The sequence below is a fragment of the Sapajus apella genome, unplaced genomic scaffold (genome assembly GCF_009761245.1).
Source record: "Sapajus apella isolate SASKATOON/1434 unplaced genomic scaffold, GSC_monkey_1.0 scaffold39, whole genome shotgun sequence".
Classification (NCBI taxonomy): Eukaryota; Metazoa; Chordata; class Mammalia; order Primates; family Cebidae; genus Sapajus; species Sapajus apella.
Window position 1 is genome coordinate 14,938,819 of NW_022436979.1, and position 14,934 is coordinate 14,953,752.

Consider the following 14,934-nt stretch of genomic DNA (forward strand, 5'->3'; position numbering starts at 1 on the left):
ATGTCTATTATTATTATTTTATTAAAGAAAACTATATTTTAATCATGTCAACAAATATTTCTACTTATAATTTAAATCTGTTAAATTTTGCTGTTCCTAAACCTTAATTGAACTGATCTGTTATTTTAAAGGGGACATTTAGAGTATTACTACTTTTATGCTAAATTGCAGTTCATGGAGATTTTCATTTTCCACATTGTGGCACAAAAGACAGTTGTGGTTTTTGTTTGTTAGTTTTTTAGAAACACTATTTATTTACCCATCCAAACCTGTAGTCCTCCCTTTGAGAATATAATGATATCGCTTGCTGGGTACAAGAGGAAGTGAAGGACTGTCCACCAACAGAAGCTATGTGAGGAAAGCATGTAGAACTCTAAGGGGCCTTTGAAGAAAGCATCACCACCTGTGAACAGTAGTGTACACAATGCACATTGGATTTATCTAGCTTTTTTTCCATAAAAAGGAAGGATATTGTGCAATCAACTATGGCAATTTTTTCCACTTTATAAAACTTTCTTAACATTTCTTAATTTAAAAACAATATCCTTACAGATAGGCTTCCACTTTAGTTATAGAGTAAAAGCATACACAAAACAGTAGGATTAGAGAATGAAAGTTCGCTAGCTAGACAGTACAGGTACAAATCACAGTCTCCTGCCTTAGGTTAGTGATGGAACCCATGCCTTAATTTTCTGTTCTGGACAAGGATGATGGTTGTTGCTTAGGAGAAGAAATGAGTTAATATGCTAAGAATGCTAATCCATAGCTAGCACTAGGTGTGTTAACAAATTATTATCTTTATTCTATACTAGGAAAGGCTGTCTTTGGTTTAACTTTTGTGTATTACCTAACAATAAACTTGGAACATGCCTAAAATGCTCTATTTAATAGATATTATTTCTTTAGCCAATTTAAATCTTGTGAAATGTAATTTTAATGCATATCTTATTGTTTTGTCTTAGTAAATATACACATTATGCCTAAAGATCAAATTATTGGGTAGTGGAATTGCAATCTTATCTTCAACCTAAAAAAATCTAAGCATTTTAAATTTACTTTCCTTTATAGTAATCATAACTTTTCCAGAAAAGATGATTTTTTAAAATATAATGATTATATCAAAAATATTATTTCATGTAATCCATAAAATATCCCTAATATTTTCAATCCAATAAATACCTGCCAGTTTAGAAATTTATACTTACCTTATCCAAATGATTTATATTGTATCTTGCTAGAAGCAATGTATCTGTATCAATGTCAAAATACTGTGGACAACACAGTCATTATTCCAAGTCAAATTTTTATCCTTAAGCCCAAATATATATATATATATATATGAAATAAATTCACTGCTTCAATCCCCAGTAAATGTATTTTTAGGGGAAATGAAAGTCACTAATACCCATGGGCACCTAATACCCTTGCATAATCATTCTGACTTGGTAGAGAAGAGTTGTTGTATGGACATTACCTACCTTATAGGAATGCTGTGAGGATTAGAGAAATATCTGAAAAATGATTTGAGCTTCTTCAGGAAAGATGGTATTAATATGAGATGGTATTTTTATTTCAATGAGCAGGAGATTGAAAGAGGATTATTTCCTGAAGTGGAAGGGAGGCCTGGTGGTGAAGAAATCAAATGCTCCACCTTAAATAAGATGGATTACAGTGATATCAAAGGGACACTCAGCTGGTTCAGACCTTAGTGGCAAGAAAAAGGAAGCAGCCTCTAATCCTCCATCCAGCCAGCCTTAGTTTTTGTGAATAGATCCACTCTCGAGAAAAGTAGGTAGCAATGGAAAATGTTTGAGGTCAAGACAGTCAATAGCTGTTGAGCTCACATAGTTTTCTCTCCCCATGTCACTCCAGATGTGATGCATTATAATGTATGTAAAACTGGGAGGAAAGAGCACAATAAACCATATGGTTAAGCTGGATATGTTTAAAGCAAATGTCAACAGATAAGAACTATGCATCTACACTACCACATTCTGCATATAAGAACACAGACAATTAATATGGGCATAAAAACCCAACAGAAACTAGTTGATTTTAGAGCAAATCTAGTCCCCCATCCCTACCACTGTCACAAAGTTAAACAAATCAGCACTGCTTGATGCTTGTTCTGGGTAGTTAAGCATATAATAAAAGAGTAGACTTCAACCTTCTGAACTGATTTTTTGTTAATTTGGTTTTTGTATTAGTGTTCTCCAGTGAAACTAAATAAATGGATATACATACATACGTATACACATACACACACACACATACACACACAGACACAGGGTCTCGGGGGAAACACAGGGAAAGAGAGATTGATTTGAGAGGTTTATTATGGAAATAGGTTTGCGTGATTATGGGGTCTGAGGAGTCCCACAGTATGCCGTCTGCAAACTGAAGAACAAGTAAAACCAATGGCGTAATTCAGTCTGGTTGAGAGCTGTAGTAGGTACCCAAAAGGCCCAAGAATTGGGAGCTCTGATATCCCACAAGAGAGATGAATGACCCTGCTCAAGGAGAGAGAAAGAACTTGCACTTCCTCAGCCTTTTTGTTCTGTTTAGACCCTCTGTGGATGGCGCGCTGCCCATCACATTGATGAGGGGAAACCTTCTTTACTCCTCTACTAATTCAAATGCTAACCTCTTCCAGAAATGCCCTCACAGAGCAGCTATGTGGCCATCCGGCAGCCCAGTCAGGGTGACACATAAGATTCATTTTTTTCAGCAATCACAATCATTGTCTTTTCAGTGCTTTATTGTATTTAATCATTGTGGGCTTTGCTGCAGAATATATTGTGATTTTTAATATCCTTAATGTAAAAATGATATTTATTCATAATTCATGATTAAAAGTGCAGGTTATATTGGAGTGAAGTAAAACCAATCTATTTTGCATCAGGTACAACCATGATATGGCTCTTAGAAAATAATTCAAAATTGATGTTACCAGTTAATAGCAGACAAACTCCCAAACCCTTTATGCAGTGAAAGATGAGAATTGTAAAATCTTCAGAGAAATCTGAACTTCCTAACATTTAATGGGGGATAACTATAGGTAAGGCATAAGTTAGAAAGCCTGGGCTCTTGGGCGTGTTTGGAGCTGGCTGTGTGATGTTGAGAAATTCACTTAAACTCTCTGAACTTCCATCATCGTCTTAGCGTGAGGCCTGGACACCAATATTTTTTAAATGTCCAAAGTTAATTCCAATATGTAGGCAGGGAGAATAACCAGGATCGGTACAGGTCAGTCCTCCTCAAATTTCAATGCGAGTATGAAGCACTTGGGAATCTTGCTGGGCTTGTGCCTGAGATTTGTTGGGGTTTTGTTTTTTGTTTTGTTTGAGACTGAGTCTTGCTCTTGTCACCCAGGCCGGAGTGCAGTGGTGCAATCTTGGCTCATTGCAACCTCCTCTTCCCATGATCAAGTGATTCTCCTGCCTCAGCGTCCTGCGTAGCTGGGATTACAGGCAAGCGCCACCACACCTGGCTAATTTTTGTATTTTTAGTAGAGACAGCGTTTCACTGTGTTGGTCAGGCTGGTCTCAAACTCCTGACCTCGTGATCTACCCACCTTGGCCTTCCAAAGTGCTGGGATTACAGGCATGAGCCACCATACCTGACCAAGATTTTCTGTTTTTCCCAAGATCCTGGAGGGTGCTGCTGCTGTTGCCACTAGTCTGTGGACCACACTTTGAGTAGCAAAGACACATATGGTAGTTTGGAGGGTGGCTAAGGCTTGTAGGCAACAGCTATTAATTCAATCAGGCTACTCTTCATCTTCAGTACACTCCTCACCTGGACTCCAGCATCTCTCTCTTCTAGAAGGATCAGAGCTATTTCTGATGGAGCCAACTGTTCTATTTTAGGTTTCCACCAGAAAAGCTCAGGAATAATAAGCAATTTGCACACCTTGGTATCTGTTGTGAGCATTTAGAAAAAAGAAAATACTATAAGGTGTTGCTATAAATCTATTATATTTCCATTCCCCAAATATCACCCTATAAATTTTTTTAAGCAACACATTCTCATAGTTTTCTCCTCAGGTACTTAGCACTTAATATCAAATCAAAATGTACTGTTACACTTCATCATTCCCTTGAAGTTTAAAACATTCTTGTAGCACACAATCATTAACAAAAGGCTGGATTCTAATGTATTTTCAATGGAATATTAAAATCAGTCATTTGTTTCTTAATGACTTCTCTAAGTGTTTATACACATACATATAGAAAATATGTAAGATGTTAGATAAGTGAAATTCTATCTTACAATAAATCTTTGATTAAACCTCCACATTATTTTTATAAAAAGTCAAAGCAAATAAATGTAGCAAGATTTTTTCTATTTTTCCTTACAACTGAGCGAGTAAGTTTAAAAGCACATGCCAGAATTGCCCCAAAAATATGTTGTAATTTCATTTGAATGTGACAGTACATTTCAGAAGAAGCGGTTTCTGAGGTGATCTGGGATAGGTTACAATGCTAATCTCACAGCTGTCTCTGTAACTCTCAGTACTCATAAATCATGTGGTCTGTAATAAGAGAAGTAAGTCTGAGAGGTTAGAAATCTTAAGAAAATTGTGACAGAGGTGATAGATGATATGAAATGACTACATTCTAAAGATGTTACATAAAGGGGAATGTGTTGCATTTGAGGTAAGTGCCTCCTGGATTTTTTTTAAGCAGAGGAATATTAGCAATGTAATACATGGCATTCTTCAGCAACATTATTTGATAAATTTTAAGAATTTCTATATCAAATAGTTTTATATATAATCAAGCTTCATCTGAGTTTTCAGGAAGTCTTACTGGCCATTCTGATTACTTTGGAGGTTTCTGAAGACATCTTATGTTCTCAAGTGTACCTTGTGGAGTTGTTGAAAGTATTCAATTTATTTTCTAAGTCTAAATTCATTAAACAATCTGAAAAGCATTTCAAGTACAATATAGGAAACAGAAACACTGAAAAAAAGAACCATGGGACTAGACTCTTGTTTTATTCCTGTGCTGGACTGTGAGGGCATTAGAATTTTTTACAGTGAGCAAATAAACTTTGAATATCATTATCTAAAAAAGAAGTTGAGGTCTTTATAAATGCTTGTATCCAGAACACTGTAACATTATTTCAGTTTTTGCACTATTTCAATTTTTGCATTATTTCAGTTTTTGAAATGGCTAATTTAAATTTAAGTAGAAAATAGTCCAATTCTTTAAGTAAGATGTAATAATTTTGACTCTGTTAATAGCCCAGCACTTTTCCATGTCACTCTGAAGGGAATATCTTTTCACTCCTCGTATTGTCTAACAGGTTCCTCTGAACGACCTGTGGCTAGATCAGGAGAGTAAGCGTAGAACTAAGGAAGAATTCTCTGAGGAATTCATATTATGAATAGATATTTTTATACTCCATAGTTTATGATATAATAAAGCACTTGTATATTGCTAATGGTTTAATCAATCTTTATGCTCTTTTAAAATACCTGCATATATCAGTGACTTTTACCAGTGATTTTTAAAAATTCACATCAGTGTGAGTCACCAAACCTAACTTCTATAACAAATATACATGCCTAAAAACATATTTTATTCAGAATGAGCTTTTCTCATTTTGTTTGAATCCTTAAAATAATTGTTTCTGATTACTATTAAAAATATATAAGCACATTGTCTCTCATTAACAGGAAACATGTACCAAATTGCATATATTTTCATGATCATGATGTATTTGAATATATGTACTAAGCTGATATGCTGTAATGATTGTCTGCTTTTTACTTTTTTAATTAATATTTTAAATTTTTAGAATAGACTTAGCTTCGTAGAAAAGTTGCAAAGATAGTACAGAAAACTCCCATACCCCCATACCGAGTTCCCCTATTATTAGCATTTTTCATTAATGTGGTTCATTGGTGACATTTATGCCCAGTATGATACATTATTATTAACTATAGTCCATACTTTCTTCACACTTTTCTGGTTCTTAACGTAATGCCCTGTTTCTGTCATAAGGCATTAGGTTAAAAACCAGAAAAGTCTAAATAAAGTATGGACTGTAGTTAATAATAACATATGATCTTGGGCATCCTTCCTGTCCACAATACCACACTACAGCTCATTGTTAGGTCTCCTCAGGTGCCTCTTTGCTCTGAGTTTCTCAGACTTTGCTTGTTTTGATGGCCTTCACAGTTTTAAGGAGTATTCGTCAGGTATTTTGCAGAATATCCTTCAGTAGAAGTTTGTCTGCTGTTTTTCTCATGATTAGACTGGGGTTATGAGTTTGTGTGAAGATCACAGAGATAAAGTGCCACGCTCATCACATCATATTAAGGGTATATGCTATCAGCATGACTTATCACCATTGACTAACCTTGATCATCTGACTTCAGGTAGTGTTTGTCAGGCTTTTCCACTGCAAGGTTAAAGAAAATCACTATGCACAGCCCTCACTTAAGGAGTGGGGCATTATTCACTTCCTTGAGGGGCAGAGTGTCTACATAAATTGACATTCTACACAGGATATGTGTCAATTTTCCACCCTCTATTATTTATTCAATCATTTATTAAGACCATTTTGTACTAATGGACATGTATTTTATACTTTGCGTTGTAATCCGATGGTACCTTATGGATTTTGTTGCTCAGGTTGTTCAAGCTTTGGGCCATAAGGGCTCTCTCAGGTTCCTGTGTCCTTTTGACATACCTGGTCGAGCTACTTTTAAGCATAGAATAGAAATAATGTGTATCTGCAGATTTTGAGACATTTGGATCTCCAAATTTTCTGGAAGTCTGATATTTGGTAGCTAATTTTCCTGAGAAAGTGAAAAAAAACACAATTTGTTATGGTACTGTGCACTATGCTAGTGATTTGAACTTGAGTAAATTATTTAACTCTGTGAGTCCCAGTTTCTTTGTTAATGGGAGAATACTTTCAATCTGAACCACAAAAATTGCTAATATTCTACAACTTTCAACCTACAAAGCAACCATTTCACACAGTTCAAACTTAGATGTCCCCAATGCATGGGACTGTTATAAAGAGGAAACAAAATCTCACAGGCAAAGTCCTCCCTGTTTATACAACTATTAATGTTCTTTACAGCTACTCTACCTATTAGAGAAGGCAAAGTTAGGCCTTGACTATTGACCTCACTAACCCATACCAAGAATAAACTGCTCTTAGATGCTCCAGGCCCCAGAAGAGACGAGGAAGTCTAAAACACTAAAACCCACACTTCTGCTCAAATCTCTATGTCAGAAGACTTTGGTAATAAATTATTTGATATAGGATCTTATTTCTAATTCTATTCCAAATCCAAGTCTTTCAAAAAATAAAATCTCATAAACTGATATTTTATCAGATACTGAAAACAAACTGATACCAGTTTCCTTAATACATTGAAAGTTCTCATTCTTAAGTTGAAAACAAGTCACTGAAATAATTATATTCGCTCAATATAATGAGATACATTAGATGATGTGACCCCAACCCATTATACTGAATGGAGGTTCTTTAAATGCTGCCAAGCACCTGGTTGCCCAACTCAAGTGGAACAAGTGAGATTACTTCCCTGCTTCAAATTAGATGTGCTTTTTCTAGCATTTCAAAGTTTATGTTCTGTGGCAACGACCAAAAATGTGTTGTAATCTGTATGAGATCATAGGATGGAAGACATTTTCTACTTTGTATTTATTAATGGCATGAAGATCTGGGTCTCAAACTGTAGACTTTTCCCCTTTTAGTGGTGTTAAGGCTTTCAAAGAAATTTAAAACAATGTATAGATCATATGATTTACTCTGTGATATAAATCAGAATAATTGGCCATCATAAGAAAGAGATAGACTTTTGTGGGTATTGTGTATCCATGGTGTATATTTTTTATCTTAGACTGGAATAGATTTTGTAAAAGAAAGCCTGGCCTGAATATTAAAAGCTAAGACTTGATCTTGCCCGTGACAATGTTTTTTCCCAGTCATTAAAGCTTTTTATTCCTACCTTCTCCCCTCTACCTTGTGTTGACCTTCTGAAAAGGTTAGTTATAAGAAGATGCAAAACAAATGAGAATATTACTTTGAATAAAAGAATTTGCTTATGAATATTAAAATATACATTTTTTACAGAATAAAGTATTAACCAGTAATGAAAAATAATTTAAGAAAATGGTAAAAAAAAAAATACAAAATCTTGTGTATGCTTTATGGCTATCTCTCACCCCACCTGCCTTGCAGATGTGGCAGCTAACTGTGTGGCTTTGTTCTATTGACATGAAATCAATAGGCATTCCAAATAGCCCCTGTCCCTGCAATTTCCACTGAAATTTTGCTATTAGAGAATCACTCTTCAGGATGAGAGTATCATGTTTCTATGAACACCTATTAAATTGCAATTACACCTAGAGTGTTAACTTGTTGAGCTGTAGTCACTTTTACTATCATCAGCCAAGGTGTTAATCTTAGCAGGTTTATTTTATTTCCTTCCAAGTCTCATAGCAGAAAGCAGATCCTCATCGCCCTATTTGCCCTTTGGCCATCGCTGTGTACCTCTTCTCCTGTGCAAAAGCTCAATTTCTAGTGGGTATAATTAGCATACAGTGTCTCCAAAGTTCTCCCCTATAGCTTCTCAACAGCCTTTCTAGCTTCTGTGAAACCAAAAACTTATTCCACCAGGATGACTTCCTGTTGCTTTGTCCAGTAGCATATTTTTGGTTCACAGCTTACATAATATCTCTGGACCACTTGGTTTTTTTCTTGACATCCTTTCCTCTCTTAGCTTGGTGAAACCTCTCTCTCCCAATTTCTCTGTCTTCATTATTGAATTCTTCTCAGTTTCTGTTATAGTTAATTTTATGCATCAACTTGGTTGGGCTGTGGTCTTCAGTGTTTGCTGAAACATGCTTCTAGATGTTTCTAGGAAGGTTTAAAAAATAATATGAAAGCAAATTACTGTCCATAATGTGTGTGGGCCTCATCCGATTAGTTAAAAACCTCAGTAGATAAAGGACTGATCTCTCCCAAGGGGAAGACAATTCTTCCAGGAGACTGCATTTGGACTCCAGCAGCAACTCTTCTCTGGATCTGCACTCTAGATTTTGGACTTGCCAGACTTCAAAAATCATATGAACCAATTTCTTAAAGTAAACCTCTGTGTGTGTGTGTGTGTGTGTGTGTGTCTGCGTGTGTCTGCATGTGTGTATATGCATACGTATATACACAGCTATGTGCCACATGATGATGTTTTGGTCAATGACAGACTATGTAGATGACGGTGGTCCCATTAGGTGATCATAAAGCTGAGAAACTCCTATTGCCTAGTCAGTGATGTGGTAGGCATCTTAACAGGGTAGGGCAACACTTTCCTCACGTTTGGTGATTTTTGCGTAAACAAACCCACTTCACTGCCAGTCTTATAGAAGTAGAGCATATACCATTATGTACACTAAGTAATACTTGATCATGATAATAATGGGCTATGTTACTGCTTTATGTATTTACTATGCTTTACTTTGTATTGTTATTTTAGAGCATACTCTTTCTACTTATTAGAAACATAGTTAACTGTAAACCAGCCTCAGGTGGGTCCTTCAGGAGGTATCTAGAAAGTGGCATTGGAATCATAGGAGATGACAGCTCCGTGCTGGTTGTTGGCCCTGAAAACCTTCCAGGGGGGTAAGATGTGGAGGTGGAAGACAGTGGTATTGATTATCCTGGCCCTGTGTAGGACTAGGCTAATGTGTGTGTTTGTGTCCTCATTTTTAACAAAGAAAATTTAAAAGTAAAAAATAATATTAAAAAATTGAGTAATAGAAAAATGCTTATAGAATAAGTATGTAAAGAAATAGGGCTGGGAGCAGTGGCTCATGCTCGTAATCCCAAAAGTTTGGGAGATGAAGAAAAGAGGATTGCTTGAGGCCAGGAGTTCAAGACCTGCCTGAGCAACATAGTGAGATCCTGTCTCTACAAAAGAAAAATTTTTAAGTGTTTGAATGTGGTGGTGTACACAAAGAGTAGTCCCAGCTACTTGGGAGATGGAGGCAGGAAGATTGCTTGAGCCCAAGAATTCAAGGCTACAGTGAACTGTGATTGTGCCATTGTACTCTAACCTCAGTGACTTATTTCTCAGAATGTATCCCTGTTGTTAAGGGACACATGACTGTATGTGTCTGTGTATATACAGCCTATTGGTCTGTTTCTCTGGGCAACCCTAACTTATACAGTTAGGCTTACCAAATCCCTCTTCTTTGTTCATTCCTTAAATGAGTCAGCCTCCTAGACCTCTGTCTTTTGCTCTCTGGCTCCGATTATCTCACTGTACATAAATGCACTGGCAGAATTTCAGTCTTTTCCAAGCACAGGTTACCAGCCCAGAATTCAAACCTGGAATTCCAAAGTCATATTCCTAGCCTCCCAACTGACAGCACCATGGAGATATCCCACAAGGAGTTTGAAGTCCGTGTGTACAGGAACCGATTTATCCTTCTCCTTCTCAGTTTATACTCTCTCATTAAATAAAAAGTCACCTCTATTGATAAAGTCATGATCCACCGGGACCAGAAATCAGAGGAAGCCTGGGACCCTCCAAATGCCTGTCCTTCCCAAGGCTTCACATACTCTTCCACACTGTGTTCTCTACCCTGGCACTGCAAACCAGTCCCCCAGTCCTCTTGCAGGTATGCTGACACTCTATTCCTTTTTCTCAATGTGCACCTTAGGGCCTTATTTCAAGCTCTCGCTGCATATGAACTAAATCACAATACAATCTGAAGCTGTTTCCCATCAGATTTCATCTTCTTACTTCCACCATGCTTCAAAATTTGAAATGACTTCTAATACCCTGGATTTCCCTTATTCTTTATGCTACTCTAACCTGATACATATTCTTCATTGTTCCTAGAATTTCTTTCTCCACTATCTGTTAGAAAATGACTTCCCACTCTTTAAGATGCTGCTTGAGCAGCACCTCTTTTCGGAAGCCCTGGTGTATGCACCTTTGCAATTCTTCAACTGATGTCTCTGCATTTAATGTTATTACTCGACCCCTCTGCCTGAATCAAATGTTGCTATGATTTCTACTTTAAAAGGTGTCTGTCTTTATCTCTAGTGCTCTATGAGATCTTTAAGAAGAGAAATTGAGTTTTATTCATCACTTTATCCCTATGTTTAACAGGCAAGATATCCAAAGGAAGTAGCAGCAAAAATTTGAGTGCATAACTGAACAAGGAAGAAAAAAATTAAAAATTGTATGAGAAGTTTAACCGTATAATAACTAAGTGGAACTGAAACTATTTTCACGTGCTTTGTCAACTGTATTCCCTGAGCAGAATTCACTAATATTAGAAATTTATTTTTATAAAAAGAAAAGAAAAAGGCTTAAAAGTTAGAGATTTTAAAATCACTTCCTGAATTTTTGGATTAAAAGAGCCAAAATTATAATTAAACTACTTATAAAATAGACCAAAAAAGCAAGATATCCGGTATACCCTGTGTGAGCTAACAGCACACATGAGTGTGTGTGCAAGCATGCATATATATGGGTGTGTAAGCAGTAAGTACAAATCTAATTCAGCTGTTGAAATGGTTTGGCTATATCTCCACCCAAATCTCATCTTGAGTTGTAGTTCCCACAATCCACACGTGTCATGAGAGGGACTAGGTAGAGATAATTGAATCATAGGGCTGGTTTCCCCTACTTTGTTCTCATCACAGTGAGTTAGCCTCAGTAGGTATGATGGTTTTACAAGGGTCTTCCCCCTTCTGTGGCTCTCATTCTTCTCCTTCATTCCACCATGTGAAGAAGGACGTGTTTGCTTCCCCTTCTGCCATGACCGTAAGTTTCCCAAGGCCTCCCCAGCCCTGTGGAACTGTGAGTCAACTAAAACTCTTTCCTTTATAAATTACCCAGCCTAGGGTATGTCTTTATTAGCAACATGAGAACAAACAAATATAGCGGTACAAGGATAAATATAATTTTTTTCCATGTAACTACGTTTTGTGCTGCTATTCTGTTACTTTGCAATTTAGCATAATCAAAGCCAATTCAGAATGTTTTTAATAAATTCAAGATCGTTCCCTACAACCATTCTTCCTTAACCCTGGGATGGCATGTAAGTGCTGAAGGACTGTACTGTCGTCATCCTCAATAATACCGTAATTGTCATAATACCTAACATGATGCACTTTGTTTAAAAATGCCTGATGTGTATTAACTCGTTTAATCCCCACAAATGCCCCAAACAGGAAGTACTGTTATTACCCTTTCAGAGATGAAAAGGCAGAGCACAGAAGTTAAGCAGTTTCCTAAAGTTCAAACAGCTGGTAAATTGTGAAGCAGGTGTTTTGCTCCAGAGACAGTGCACTTAGAGGCAAGACAGGGAGGGCAGGGTATCTCATCCCGGGCTATCCTCGGGGGGCACACACTGGCCATCCCCATTTCCTCGTGTTTGTTTCATTATGGGCTGTGCATTCGCCATACCAACAAAGGATGCTTGTCTAAGTATTTAGTTTTAAACAGGCAGTTAACTTCTCTGGGCTCAAATTTTAAACCATGTTTGTTTATCCAGTTTAGTCCCCTGTGAATCTTCCCTGTGCCTGTAGAGTTTGGTGATCATTCAAGCATTTGGGCAAAGTTTACCTTCAAATTTTGTGATTCACATTCTCAATGGATTCCCTGCCTTTGGAAAATCCTCCTAAGTTTTCGTTTCTCCTCCAATTTCCAATTCTGTCTTCTGACACCTCAATCCAAGAAACCTGGTTTCCTGCCATCTGAGCTGTACACAGATTAGGGAATGCCTTTCATTTAAAATGCAGCAAACTCACAAAATTTCTCCCAGTGAAACAAAGTATTTCAGAGATAAATGTCTCTCTGGTGTCAGTCTGCCTCCTGTACTTCTTACCCAGCCCCTGTTAGGTCTTCCCTGCAAACATGGAGTTTGAGAGGCTGCCCGAAGTTTAGGCAGAGTTCATATTCAGGTTTAGGGATCTGTTCTTTTTTTCCCTCTCACTTCCAGAATCTCCCCCTTAAACTTTCAGCTTCTTTTCCAACACTGCATTCTCTCTGTCATTTTTAACCAATTAAGAAAGGCTACATGTAGGAAGCATGTTTGGTTAAGAAAACTAAATTCAAAATGCCTACCCTTTCCATAACAGCTTTTCAAGGGGGAGAAAAGCTTCATGGACTTTTGCCTGGTTTTAGATACTTTCCAGATACTTTTCCATCCCTGAACTCTCTTTGACATGAACTCAAGCCAAGGTAGTAAGCCTGTGTGTGGTTTTCTACCCAATAATCCTGGGGACTGGAAGGGTGCTTTGGCAAGAACAGTTTAAACTCCCAATTCTTATCTTTTCCAGTTGCAGTTTTTCAACATCCATCCACTTCAGCATGCTTTCCACGGCCTTTAAATAGCAGTTGAAATGTTACCCAAATTTCCTAGGGTGAGATGTGAAAGGGTTTGCCTCACTACTTTACTCTCTGCCATTACTGAAAATTCCCCAAATGTATTTTGATATTAATAAAAATATCAGCAAAATAATATAATTATGAACTAATATGCTGTTGAAGGGAGGAAGTATGAAGGCCGTATTATTTTACCTTATTTTATCTTCAGATGGGCTCTGCTTCCTCTGGCCAAATGCCATGAAGTGGAACCTAGGTAGATATTTATAGTACAACCATATGCCTTATAGGTAGGGTGAATGTAGTTCCCAGTTGGCCAAGACAGTCTTCATATATGCCTGTTATCCTGGTACATCCTGATATGATTATTAATAGCTTCCCTTTTTACTCTCAGAAAAGTCTTTCTAAACTTTATAAAATGCATAAACCTTATAAGGATGGGAGTCATGTTGGATTAGGGCCCACCTTAATGACCCCCTTTTAACTGCATCACCTCTTTAAAGACACTATTGCCAAGTATGGTTACATTCTGAGGTTTTGAGGGTTAGAACTTCAACACAGGAGATTTTCTAGGCTGACACAGATCAGCCCAGAGTAGTCATAAATAGCAGTGCTATGAGTAGCTAACAGGTACTATTAATATCAGAGTGGTAATATTGGCACAACAAGGCAGTGTTGATAAATAGTGGCATTTGGTTTAATTCCCAATTATGGAGAGGCTTCTAGAAGCCAGGTGTTGTTAGTAGGCTCCCTTAACAATAAACGTTCTCTGCATTTGTCAAGTTGATGCAAGCTGTACTTGGCACACAGCAGTCTTGACCTTGTAATTCATACCACCCTCTTCCTTGCCAACTTAGCTTTCACTTTCTTGCTCCCAGTGTTCATGGATGTGATCTGTCAATGAATAGCATGAGAACCACCTGGAGGGCTTGGTAAAAATGCAGCATCCACACCAGACCAGGTAACTAAAGGTGAGGGAGGGCAAAGCCTGGGAATCTTCCTTTTTAAAAGTCTCCGAAACATTGTTATGGCTCACTACAATTTGAGGATAATCGAATCTCCCACAGTGTCTGTGGATGCTTCTTGCACTGCACTTGAGGAAAAGGATAGCAAATGACTTCAGGCAAAGTGAATGAGTCACTAAGAGTCTCCCTTCTGAGGCTGCAAGGGCAGTTTCTCTGAATATTTGCAATCTGCAGCTCAAGTTACAGAAGAAATTTAAGTTTACTCACTAAAGAGAGAGCTTTGGTTAGCCCCTGAGGGAAGCAGTATTTATTCTAAGAAGTTGTATGCCATTTGAAGAAGATTTTATCTTACAGGGAAAATTTTACATGCTAAAAATATCTAGATAAACATTTATAAAAGCAAATTTTCTTAAACACAATTTCTTTGGAACCTAGAGGATGATAAAAATTTTTTCATTTACACATCTTGACTTTGAATAAATATTTGTTAACCTACTTAAATAACTGGGACACTAGTGAAATGAGATTACTTTCCTGTAACAAGATAAGGAAAATGCAATAATAACCCGTATTTAATGG

The 14,934-nt window shown here is 37.1% G+C and overlaps 1 long non-coding RNA gene across 1 annotated transcript; it reads right to left on the reverse strand.

Annotated features, from left to right (window-relative positions):
* Positions 1-1,548: 1,548 nt before the first annotated feature.
* LOC116565225 lies at positions 1,549-13,545 on the reverse strand. Its single transcript, XR_004275337.1, has 3 exons — positions 13,130-13,545; positions 12,629-12,764; positions 1,549-1,899 (listed from the first exon to the last, which is right to left on the reverse strand). It is a non-coding gene; the product is annotated as an uncharacterized LOC116565225 (long non-coding RNA).
* Between the last annotated feature and the right edge of the window lie 1,389 nt (positions 13,546-14,934).